This window comes from Dermacentor albipictus, unplaced genomic scaffold, assembly GCF_038994185.2.
Source record: "Dermacentor albipictus isolate Rhodes 1998 colony unplaced genomic scaffold, USDA_Dalb.pri_finalv2 scaffold_216, whole genome shotgun sequence".
Taxonomy (NCBI): Eukaryota; Metazoa; Arthropoda; class Arachnida; order Ixodida; family Ixodidae; genus Dermacentor; species Dermacentor albipictus.
The window spans coordinates 10,001-20,000 of NW_027225770.1; the positions used below are offsets into that span (position 1 = coordinate 10,001).

At 56.6% G+C, this 10,000-nt stretch overlaps 3 non-coding genes across 3 annotated transcripts in view; 1 reads left to right on the forward strand and 2 right to left on the reverse strand.

Annotated features, from left to right (window-relative positions):
• The window catches only part of LOC139053786 (5.8S ribosomal RNA), a 153-nt gene extending 30 nt beyond the window's left edge, over window positions 1-123 (reverse strand). Inside the window, exon 1 of the ribosomal RNA XR_011510776.1 lies at window positions 1-123. This exon is cut by the window's left edge and continues 30 nt beyond it. This is a non-coding gene — a ribosomal RNA (5.8S ribosomal RNA).
• A 1,237-nt stretch (window positions 124-1,360) lies between these two features.
• LOC139053790 (small subunit ribosomal RNA) lies at window positions 1,361-3,175 on the reverse strand. The gene has a single exon (XR_011510780.1). It is a non-coding gene; the product is annotated as a small subunit ribosomal RNA (ribosomal RNA).
• A 4,902-nt stretch (window positions 3,176-8,077) lies between these two features.
• LOC139053787 (U2 spliceosomal RNA) lies at window positions 8,078-8,269 on the forward strand. Its single transcript, XR_011510777.1, has one exon. It is a non-coding gene; the product is annotated as a U2 spliceosomal RNA (small nuclear RNA).
• Window positions 8,270-10,000: the final 1,731 nt, after the last annotated feature.

A 10,000-nucleotide genomic window follows, 5' to 3' on the forward strand; every position in this document is an offset into this window, starting at 1 on the left:
ACCCAAGGCCGCAATGTGCGTTCAAAGAATCAGTGCTCAGTGTGTCCTGCAATTCACACCAAGTCTCGCAGCTGGCTGCGTTCTTCATCGACCCGAGAACCGAGTGATCCACCGCTTAGAGTCGTGAAAAATAGTTTGTTCAATTCAGTACAGTACAACCAGTGTTTCAGGCACGTGGCGTCTCCCTGTGTGTGGTTTCGAAGAGCGCCTTTCGGCGTGCGCTACTCCTGTTTCGCTCTTTCGTTCGGCGGTCACGCGTTTCCGCATGACCGCTGCTGATCCAACAGCCTACTCGAGACGAAAGACAAGAGCTTGGCGCGCGCGTACTCGCGCAGCTCTCCAAAGCCACTCGGCCAGTGCCAGGGACGGCTCTCTGCGCCGGAGCCACAACAAGTCTACTTGAGGCGGAAGACGAAGCCAGCAAGGGCCTGGCCGCAAGTGCGTTCGAATACGGGATTACAGTCCCTCGTCTGTCCGTACTTCCTCTTTCGACGTGCGGCGCCTTCCCAAAGCGCACAAGTCCGCAAACCGCAGAACGCTTCCGACGTAGCAAAGCCGCGTTTCCTTCGGTACTTCGCAGCAACGCCGCCTTTCCCTCGGCGGCGGGCAAATAGCCTGCAGACGTCGTCGCATTGAACCGCGAACTCGACACCTCGCGCGTCACGAGCGGGAGCCGACCGGCAGCCTCCGGCCCTTTCGGGCGCGGTGGAATTTGCCGCGGAGGACGGGAGAGTGCTTTAGGCCACGGTTCCTTCCGTACTTGGCAGCCGCACCCTCAATACCGCCGGTTCCATGACCGACCGAGCGCCGCACCGTTCCTTTAGTACTTGGGCAGCAACAAAGTCGGGTCGTTACTCCACACTCGCCGCAGGAAGCGACCGGCAGCCGCCAGCCTTTTCAGACTCGGCAGCGTTTGCCGCGGAGGACGGGAGAGCGCTCGCACCACGGTTCCGTGTGTACTAAGCGGCAGCGGCATTAGCTCTCGACCGTCAGTTCCTTGACCGACCGCACGCTTCGCCGTTCCCCTCGTACTGGGCAAGAGCAGCAGGTCGGGTCGTCTTACTCCCATTCCGCGCAAGAGTGCCGAGGCGGACTTCAGAAAGCCCACCCAACAGTGTGCGTTACGCCGTTTCTACCCGCGGGCGCGGCCAAGCCAACCGTCCAAGGTTGCAGCCGGCGTCCACTGGGCGCAACAAATTTGGCACGGGGCGCCCTTCGAAATTCGGGCAATCCCCGGCATGTTCGGGTATAGCCGTCCCCGCGTCCAAGCGGGGCCAGCGGCGGAAAGCGTCGGGCGCAGCGAGCTGCTTCACCCACACGGGGTAGAAACAATGGCGCTCGTCACCCTCGAACAATCCGGTAATGATCCTTCCGCAGGTTCACCTACGGAAACCTTGTTACGACTTTTACTTCCTCTAAATGATCAAGTTTGGTCATCTTTCCAACAGACCGGCGCAACCGAAAGGCCGCGCCGGACATCGGTCCGAAGACCTCACTAAATCATTCAATCGGTAGTAGCGACGGGCGGTGTGTACAAAGGGCAGGGACGTAATCAACGCGAGCTTATGACTCGCGCTTACTGGGAATTCCTCGTTCAAGGGGAACAATTGCAAGCCCCTATCCCAATCACGAAAGAAGTTCCACGGGTTACCCAGTCTTTTCAGACAGGGATAAAGACACGCTGCTTCCTTCAGTGTAGCGCGCGTGCGGCCCCGGACATCTAAGGGCATCACAGACCTGTTATTGCTCTGTTTCGTGCGGCTAGGAGCCGCTTGTCCCTCTAAGAAGGTTGTAAGGTGCTGGGAACCCCGCACCTATTTAATAGGCTAGAGTCTCGTTCGTTATCGGAATTAACCAGACAAATCGCTCCACCAACTAAGAACGGCCATGCACCACCATCCACCGAATCAAGAAAGAGCTCTCAATCTGTCAATCCTCCCAGTGTCCGGGCCGGGTAAGTTTTCCCGTGTTGAGTCAAATTAAGCCGCAGGCTCCACTCCTGGTGGTGCCCTTCCGTCAATTCCTTTAAGTTTCAGCTTTGCAACCATACTTCCCCCGGAACCCAAACACTTTGGTTTCCCGGAAGCTGCCCGCCGAGTCATTTGAGTAACTCAGGCGGATCGCTGGTTGGCATCGTTTATGGTCAGAACTAGGGCGGTATCTGATCGCCTTCGAACCTCTGACTTTCGTTCTTGATCAAAGAAAACATTCTTGGCAAATGCTTTCGCAGTAGTTCGTCTTGCGACGGTCCAAGAATTTCACCTCTAGCGCCGCAATACGAATGCCCCCGTCTGTCCCTCTTAATCATTACCTCGTATTCCAAAAACCAACAGAACAGAAACGAGGTCTTGTTCTATTATTCCATGCAAGTTTATTCAGGCGACTCGCCTGCGTTGAGCACTCTAATTTTTTCAAAGTAAAAGCACCGGCCTTCTCGAGGCACACAATGAAGTGCACCAAGAAAGGACCGGCATGATGTTCAGTCCGAGCCGTCGCATCGGGTAGATGCACTACTCGTCTGGAACTGAGATCCAACTACGAGCTTTTTAACCGCAGCAGCTTTAGTATACGCTATTGGAGCTGGAATTACCGCGGCTGCTGGCACCAGACTTGCCCTCCAATTGATCCTCGTTAAAGGATTTAGAGTGTACTCATTTCAATTACGGGGCCTCAAAAGAGTCCCGTATTGTTATTTTTCGTCACTACCTCCCCGTGCCGGGAGTGGGTAATTTGCGCGCCTGCTGCCTTCCTTGGATGTGGTAGCCGTTTCTCAGGCTCCCTCTCCGGAATCGAACCCTGATTCTCCGTTACCCGTAACAACCATGGTAAGCAAGTAACCTACCATCGAAAGTTGATAAGGCAGACACTTGAAAGAAACGTCGCCGGCTCGTGGCCATGCGATCAGCACAAAGTTATCCAGAGTCACCACACAATACGGGCCGAAACCCGATCGATCTTGGTCTAATAAAAGCACCCGTCGCCCAAAGGGCTTCAGGCTCACTGCATGTATTAGCTCTAGAATTGCCACAGTTATCCAAGTAGGAAGAAACGATCTAAGGAACCATAACTGATTTAATGAGCCATTCGCGGTTTCGCCTTATTTCGGCATGTACTTAGACATGCATGGCTTAATCTTTGAGACAAGCATATGATTACTGGCAGGATCAACCAGGTAATCGTTCAACTGCGCGTCCCGCCTGTCAAGCAGGCCGGACGCCGTTTTTGCGATGCCGAGGCCACCTTCAGGCGCCCCAGCACGCTTCGTTCTTGCAAAGAGTAGCACTTTGCACAGTCCGAGACGACGGCGTTCGAGCTCGCTACGGCGCCCTCCCCGAAGGGCCGGGTATCGCCACGCGGCAAGAAGCACGCAACATTCTCGATAGACTGGTTGTGTCGACTCGATCACGGCTTGCGGTTTCTCTTGAGCCCGCAGCACAGGTGGACCGACCGACACTTGCAACGTAGCCGAGACGGCAAAGCCGCCAGGCGACGGGTCACGCCCGCGCCTTCGGCGCTTTCGCATTTGACTCGTCCGAGGACGATGCGGAACACAACTCGATATCGTGGAGAAAGCGTCGTCCGACAACCAGCCCCTAACGCATCAAGCGGATGAGGCTGCAGACGTCAGCTGTGGGATCCACGGGAGCGATACCGGGGACACGCTTGACGGGCACGAAGCCCGCCGCATATCAAACACCCAGGTCGCTTTTGGGGGCGACTGCTCTCTGGGACCCCCATATAATAGCAGCGATAAGTTCCCAAATCTCCATGGGGCCGTACTCGTGCCACTTTCGACGAGCGTTTGGCGAAAATTGTGCCGCCTCGCAGCGCCGCGAGCGAGATGGAAAGCTTACGTCGGCAGCGCAATGCCGAAGTCGTGAAAGCGCAGCGCGTCGACCGAATGCGCGAACGGCAATCTCTCGCCTATGGACAGCGCGGTTTCCAGAACAATCGCCTTTCTGTGCCCCTACGGGGCCGCACGCTAGCGCGGCCCTTTCGCCGTTTCCGAGCACGAGTGCGACCGGCGCGGGCGGCGTGCTCGACACCCCGGCTGACGCCGTTTCGGACTTTGTCTCTTCGCGCGCTCGCGCCAACGCCGCGGCAAAACGACGACCTCTGCGCGGTTCTTTCCCGGTTCCCGGCGTGCTATAGTGCAGCCAGCCGGACGGTGGCGACGACTCAGTCGCGGCCGTGCGGTGGCTTGTACGCCAAAGTTGCGTGACGGGCGTCGAGCTCCCGCCGCGGCCCGGCTCAGGTGGTTTCGGACTTCTGTCTCTTCCGAGCGCTCGCGTCGTCGTGGGCACGATTCTCGAGTGCGGAGCGGTGCGCGGACACCACCACGAACACGCGCAAGCCGAAAACGGCACTACGGTACAACGTCGGCCAGGGCGGTACGGCCCCCTTATATGAGCAGCGATAAGTGACCAGATCTCCACGGGGCCGTACTCGTGCGACAAGGCGGCGTACTGCGCCGAGCCGAGCGCCAATATTTGGCCTTGGCACGGCCGATTTGAGCTCTCGCGATCGCCGCGGTACCGCCGCTCACCGATTCAAGGCACGCTAGCGCGGCCCCTTCGCCATTTTTCGAGTAAGAGTGCGAAAAGCGCGCGCGGCGTGCTCGTCGCCCCGGCTGACGTAGTCTCGGACTTAGTCTCGCTCACGCCGCCCCGGCTGACGTCGTCTCGGACTTAGTCGCGCTCACACCGCCCCGGCTCACGTGGTTTCGGACTTTCGTCTCTTCCGAGCGCTCGCGTCGTCGTGGGCACGATTCTCGAGTGCGGAGCGGTGCGCGGACACCACCACGAACACGCGCAAGCCGAAAACGGCACTACGGTACAACGTCGGCCAGGGCGGTACGGCCCCTTATAAGAGCAGCGATAAGTGACCAGACCTCCACGGGGCCGTACTCGTGCGACAAGGCGGCGTACTGCGCCGAGCCGAGCGCCAATATTTGGCTTTGGCACGGCCGATTTGAGCTCTCGCGATCGCCGCGGTACCGCCGCTCACCGATTCAAGGCACGCTAGCGCGGCCCCTTCGCCATTTTTCGAGTAAGAGTGGGAAAAGCGCGCGCGGCGTGCTCGACGCCCCGGCTGACGTCGTCTCGGACTTGGTCGACGCCCCGGCTGACGTAGTCTCGGACTTAGTCTCGCTCACGCCGCCCCGGCTGACGTCGTCTCGGACTTAGTCGCGCTCACACCGCCCCGGCTCACGTGGTTTCGGACTTTCGTCTCTTCCGAGCGCTCGCGTCGTCGTGGGCACGATTCTCGAGTGCGGAGCGGTGCGCGGACACCACCACGAACACGCGCAAGCCGAAAACGGCACTACGGTACAACGTCGGCCAGGGCGGTACGGCCCCTTATAAGAGCAGCGATAAGTGACCAGACCTCCACGGGGCCGTACTCGTGCGACAAGGCGGCGTACTGCGCCGAGCCGAGCGCCAATATTTGGCTTTGGCACGGCCGATTTGAGCTCTCGCGATCGCCGCGGTACCGCCGCTCACCGATTCAAGGCACGCTAGCGCGGCCCCTTCGCCATTTTTCGAGTAAGAGTGGGAAAAGCGCGCGCGGCGTGCTCGACGCCCCGGCTGACGTCGTCTCGGACTTGGTCGACGCCCCGGCTGACGTAGTCTCGGACTTAGTCTCGCTCACGCCGCCCCGGCTGACGTCGTCTCGGACTTAGTCGCGCTCACACCGCCCCGGCTCACGTGGTTTCGGACTTGCGTCTCTTCCGAGCGCTCGCGTCGTCGTGGGCACGATTCTCGAGTGCGGAGCGGTGCGCGGACACCACCACGAACACGCGCAAGTCGAAAACGGCATTACGGTACAACGTCGGCCAGGGCGGTACGGCCCCTTATAAGAGCAGCGATAAGTGACCAGACCTCCACGGGGCCGTACTCGTGCGACAAGGCGGCGTACTGCGCCGAGCCGAGCGCCAATATTTGGCCTTGGCACGGCCGATTTGAGCTCTCGCGATCGCCGCGGTACCGCCGCTCACCGATTCAAGGCACGCTAGCGCGGCCCCTTCGCCATTTTTCGAGTAAGAGTGGGAAAAGCGACCGCGGCGTGCTCGACGCCCCGGCTGACGTCGTCTCGGACTTAGTCGACGCCCCGGCTGACGTAGTCTCGGACTTGGTCTCGCTCACGCCGCCCCGGCTGACGTAGTCTCGGACTTGGTCTCGCTCACGCCGCCCCGGCTGACGTCGTCTCGGACTTAGTCGCGCTCACACCGCCCCGGCTCACGTGGCTTCGGACTTGGTCTCTTCGAGCGCTCGCAGCCAGGTCGGGGCCGACGCCGACGTCTGCGTGGGGCTTCAACGATTCCCGGCGCGACGCAATGCAACTGCGCGCAGGATGCCAGCGACTCCGCCGTGGCCGTGCGGCGGTGTACACGCAGAAGTTTCGTGAAGGGGTATCGAGCTCCCGCCGCCCCGGCGGACGTGGTTTCGGACTTTAGCGCTCGCAGCGATCTCGCGGCGATCGCTGACGTCTGCGCGGTTTCAGGTGTGCTACGATGCAGCAGTCTGCCGCACGACAATTTACGGAAGCGAGTGCATTCCGCCCCGGCGGACGCGGCAGCGGACTTTGTGCCTGCGGGAGTGCTCTTGTTGCTGTAAAATTTGAACGGGTGCAGCTGCGCGAAGCAAGTGTACACATTTTCTCTCTCTCTCTCTCTCTCTCTGCCTCTGAGGCGACTGTAATTTTAATTTAAATGCAATTGGAGGCGGGAGCAACCTGATGAGAGTAGGCGGACTTCGGCACACCTTGTAGTTTAGAAATTGTTTTCAAGCTTTGAGGACATACACAATCGCGCCATCTGCTTTCCCCGTCTCTTTGGCACTTCATAGTGTGTGCAGCATGCTCTGCATTCCAAAGAAACGCGCCTGTTTCTCCCCCTCTCTCACGTTCTTCTTGTCTTTCTTGCTGCTCTTGTGAGAAGTTGCTATGCTCTTTACTCGCTGTAAAATAGAATGCTTGCGCGAGCCAACAACTTGCGTGTCTTTCTTTTTTTTTGTTGTTGTTGTTTTTTTCTCTCTTCCCAAGACGTTTCTGCCATTATTCACTAGCTCTCGTTCTTAGTATGCAACGGAGCGTTAGCTCGCGCCATCTACCTTTCTTTCTGTATGGCGAAGGCCGTAGGTTTTCCTAGTTCCGCACACAGATGGCGCGGATGCGTTTTCGCGCCAGTTTCGAACGACCTCGCTGTACACATGTTTCTCATTTAAAAGTTTCAAAGGGGCTTGCGAAAGGGCGTGGTCCTTTTTTCTTGCGCAAGGCTGAGCTTTCCAGCTGTGCTTAAGCTATGCTAGCATGTGTGCGTATGTGTGTGTGTGTGTGTGTGTGTGTGTGTGTGTGTGTGTGTGTGTGCGTGCGCGCGCGCGCGTGCGTGCGCGTGCATATGTGTGCGTGTGTGTGTATACACGCACACGGTAAAGATGATGGGGTAGCGCTATTTCTTTCTTTCTTTCTTTCTTTTTTAACAACACCTGTGCTCCACATGGCGATCTTCCTGCCCTCTATGTTTCCGGTTGGAAGGAGTGCGCAGCCTTTTCTATATTTATTTATTTTTTTTTTTTCATTCTCTTTCATTCGTACATGAGGCGCGCTACCTAATTCTAGCGGTCGAATCGACACGTTGCAATCCGTCCCGGCCTGTGCCGTATGAAAACTTTCAGTGGGCCTTGCGGTAAATAAAAGGAAATGAGGGAAATGCGCGTAGTGTATTACACTTGCGCACGGGCTTGAAACGAAGGCCTCAAAGAAAGCCGCCTTGAGCGGTCGCATTCAGACGGAAGTAAGCATTCCCCTTGCGCGTGTTTTCCGCTCGCCTGTTCCGTTTTCTACGAGGTTGCCTTCGTTGGTTTTGCCTTGCGAACAAGCTTGCGCTCGGGTCTCGTTTCTACGCGACGGCGTTTCGTTAACAGTGAAAGACTGAGGCGTCGCGAGTTGATTCGCGAGATAGAGAGCATAGAGTCTCTAGACGGGCTGGGTTTTATAAGATTGCCCACGCTGTTGCTGAGGTTACCAATGTCGCCAGGGCACCCACAAGGCAGTGGTACAATGGAGTGAAGTGAAAGACATCGCTTCTCGGCCTTTTGGCTAAGATCAAAGTGTAGTATCTGTTCTTATCAGCTTAATATCTGATACGGGTTCTATATGGACCCACGATATTAAACCTATTTTTGGAAGTTGGCGGAGTGCTTGAAGCCTGCTTCACCTCCGCCGCAGGTCGGCCCGGTATTGCACTACCTCCGGGATCGGCCCCCGCTCACTTAGGTGAGACTTCATTCAATCAAAATGAAGAACACAAGCTCGAAGCGAGCACTCACGTGACACGCACCATTCCCATACTATACGCAACGATGCCGGTGTTTCTGAACGATTGTCTGCTGTAATGAGCCACTTGGGGGGGGGGGGGGGGAAGGGTGATTAGCCGTGGGTTTTGCAATCAATGTAAGTCCCACTCAAAGCCAACACTGCATTTTGGAGTTCACTATCGCTTTGATCCGTAAACGACAGCAAGCTCGCCCTGCGAAAATCCGCTGCCCTAGTGGAAGAAAGGTTCCCTATGAAACAAAAATGGAGTGCCCGATTTCCGGCAACATTTTCGCTGCAGTGGGACCGAGCGCCTCGAAAACAAACTTGTCGTATGGCCAAGTGTGGCGAAATATATTCAAGGGTTCAGAGGTGCCTCAGCTTTCCAACCTGTATGTTATGAATACCTGTTGCTACCTTTTCGTCATCATCATCCTGCTGGCTACGACCACTGCAGGGCAAAGACCTCTCCCATTATTCTCCAAGCACCCCGGTCACGTGTAAGCCCGGTCACGGTCGCCGTCTAGTGCCTGCGCCCTTCCTAATCTAATCTGCCCTCCTAAATTTCCGCCACCCCGTGCTACGCTTCCCTTCTCTTGGAATTCAGTCGGTAACCCTTAATTGATGATCTTCCCCCCACATTGCATGCCCTGCGCACGCCCATTTCTTTTTCTTGGTTTAAACTAAGGTGTCATTAGCTCGCGTTTGTTCGCTCACCCCCCGAATCTGCTCTATTCTTATCCCCCGTAGCGCTACACCCATCATTCTTCTTTCCAAAGCTCGTCGCGTCGCCCTCAGTTACCCTTCGGTAATCCTTAAGGTCCTTCGTTGCGGCACTCGCGGCATCTTTCTCATTTAAATAAGGCTATTTCGTTCAGTTTTGGGGGAAAACTCAATGAGCTAGGCGCGATTGTGTCCCCGGCGCCGCTCTCAACAAGATGGCGGCGCCCAGGCTTTTTGCCTGGTGGTTCGGCTTGACGCAGAACACGCCTGCAGGGCAGTGAAGCCGCATTGAAGGGGCAACGAGCGGCGCAGTGAAGCGCATGCTCGGGCGAAAAACGCGAACATCAGCCAAAAATACAACCAAATGGCCAAATACGAATTTCCGTTATGGGAAATTGGAGTTCAGTTGGCGCGTTGCGCTCGCCTAAGGTAAAGAACATAAATGCGAGTGCCACATCAGCCAAGTCAATGCTGAGGATCGCGTATCATTTCTTATTTATTTTTCCCCTTGCCTCCTGGCCTGCGTGGCCCTAGCGCGCATGCCCACGAAAGTAATGCAATAAGGAAAACGCGAAATCATGCGGTGACGGCTGTATCATATCCATTGTGCGTGCTTTGTTCTTTTTGGACTACAGTGGTGTGCGTTATGAGAAAGTTTCAGTGACCAGCGAACCTATATTTAGAACCACATTTACGGTTACTGCTAACAAGCTGCGGGTAGGTGTTTTTTTTTTCTTTCTTTCTTTTTTTCGCTACCAACGATGGGTTATCGCAACCGCGATCGGTTGTGCTAGACGCGTTCTTGCCAAACGTTGGCTCTATACGCGACCCGTGACGCGTGGTCGGCACATTCAAGCAGTCCATTGCAAACCGTTCCAAGAAGAAGGATGCTAGCTCCACGTTCCGCCGGGAGCGCTAGTTCGAAGATTGTACTTTTAGACCCTCGAGGAAGCACCGCCATCCC